Raw genomic sequence first — 2,442 nt, forward strand, 5'->3', positions numbered from 1 at the left:
GGAAGAAATGTTTTATTTTAAAGGCACGAGGAAGGAGGTCTTTGTTATCTGGGACACAGTGAAAGCAGATGTGAAGAAAGAAGGGGAAGAAATAATTGACTGTTTTTGACACAGTAGAGCAGAGCAAAGGAAAAAGGAGCAGAGGCAAAGCACTGTAGATCTGGGTCATGCAGGACCAGCAAAAGCACAAAGGAGCAGATTTCGAATGCTGATCTTCCAGCTGCCCTAAAGCCTCCCCAAGTTTTATGCAGCCTGTGTTATTTCCATGTTCTAGCCCTGGCACGGGGATATTTTTGAATCTTGGAAGGATGGCTGGGGGAGCAGGAAAAGTCCTGAGCTCTCCCTGCTGGGCCAGGCTGTGCTGGACTAGAACAACCCAGGAGGACATGAAGTGATATGCTCTGCCTGGTGACTGGGCCAAACGCTGCTTTGTGTTTGTGACTGAGTTCTTCTCTTCTCTTTTTAATACATGCTTTCAAAGTTCCCAGTGAAAGCTCTGGGAAGCATCAAAGGGAGATCCCAAAGATTAAATCTAAGCAATGTCCTAATAAAACCAGTAAGAGTATGGGAAGAGTGGAAAGGGCAAGTCCATTCATATCTGAGCAAATTACCATAAAATGCTCTAGCAGCCACGCCAATAAAATGAGAAGAAATTGGCCAAAGTCATTAATATGCACTTTGTTCTCATGAAAACATCTGCCTAAGTACAGAGAGCAACAAGACAGGCCTTAAGCAGAGGCCGAAGAGAAAGACACGAATTGTACGTGCTGTTTGCAGTATTTTTGCATTTTGAAAGGCACAAGAGCATAATTACCCGTGAATCAGGAAAGCAAATACAAAGCCTTTAATTTAGAATATGTATTTTATGTCTGTATTTGCATAAAAGTGTGTATTTATACATCTTCACCTACATGTATACATACAGAAAAACACGTATGTATTTGTGCACGTCCACATGCTTGCACAGGGATGCCGTGCTTGCTGTGTCTGGCACAGCAAGTGACCAGAAGAAGCCCCACTGAATTCCACTTCCAGTGAGTGACCAGATGCAAAAAGTCCTGCTGCAGAAATGCAACTTTCTCTGAACCCAGCATCAGCTGGAGCAGAAACCCAAAGATCTCCTTACAGTAGTCGGCACAGAAGAGCCTCTGACGCCCTGCTGGCCACGCACTGGGGACAGCTTGCCAAGCGGCAGAGCCCTCCAAGCCAAGGGGAGCGGCAGAACTTTCTGCCATGCAAAAAAGCTTGCCCCCTGAAAAAAAGTTTCTTGTTTTCCCCAAAACTGCTAGAGCTCACTTCCTAATAGGCTTCTTCAGAGACCATTCTCAGTCATACAGAAGCAATACTGTTAAAAAAATCACTAGAAAGAAATAGGAGAGGCAGCTGGTCACAGAGCGCAGTCCTTGCAGCCTCTGTCATTTTCTCCACACAGAGCATATCGGACGTGCTCTGCCATTTGAGGGAAACCCTCAAAAAAAGCCAGCCTTTGCAAACTTCCTTTTTTTTCCTGGAGGCTGCTAATTCTGAAAGTGCAAGGGGGTTTTCTGTTGGAGGATTTCTTTGAAAACGTACCTGACACTTATGTTCTCCCTCCCCAGGCTGCATCACAAACTCCCATCCTTTCCTCTTTCCTCAAATCTTAGACTTTGAGCTTGTGGCATCCCTGCGGCTTGTCCAGGGGCTTGAGCAGCCCTCCACTTCTCAGCATGTAGCCTGTGACCCTGTTGCTCACAGCTCAGGAGCAACCTCACTGTCTTCACAGCCCAAAGGATATAGTTTTCAATCATGTGCATCCACCTGAACGTGGCTTCAAAACAAAACATTTTTGCCTGTCAATACAGGGTCTCTTCATGCCATGAATGAGTAATTTAGGCCACTTAAAGGATCACCGCCAAAGATATCAGAAAGCAAATGATTTTAATATAAATTTGTAAAAAGCAGGACTTAACAGGATCCGATGGCAAGGTCCACTCTATTACTTACTCAACATGGAAAAGGTATACAAAAGATAAACCAAATTACAATTAGATTAGAATGATTTACTTGTGGATTGAATTGGGTTAATGTGGCTTATGTGCATATTGAGGAGAGAAAATAGGGGAGACCCTTCCATTGAGTCACGAGGTTCCGAGTGGACCGAAATCCACCCCTAGTCCCAGACTTGGTCAACAGTTTATGACTCAGATTAAGTAAGGGAAGTAAAGGAATGCCCTCCCATTGAGTCACGAGGTTCAGAGTGGACCCCCTTACTTTCTAAACTCCTTCTCAGAGGAGCCTTAAGTGTGGGTGAATCCACTTCTAGTGCCAGGCCTGGTCAACGGTTTATGACTAAAGGGATAGGGTATTGGGGATTCTGGCACAGTGATATAGTCTACGATTTTGTGCTTGGTGTGACTTAAAAAAGGTAACTTACCTAATACAAAATAGCAACAATCAAATTCA

Source organism: Phaethon lepturus, unplaced genomic scaffold, assembly GCF_000687285.1.
Source record: "Phaethon lepturus isolate BGI_N335 unplaced genomic scaffold, ASM68728v1 scaffold11022, whole genome shotgun sequence".
Classification (NCBI taxonomy): Eukaryota; Metazoa; Chordata; class Aves; order Phaethontiformes; family Phaethontidae; genus Phaethon; species Phaethon lepturus.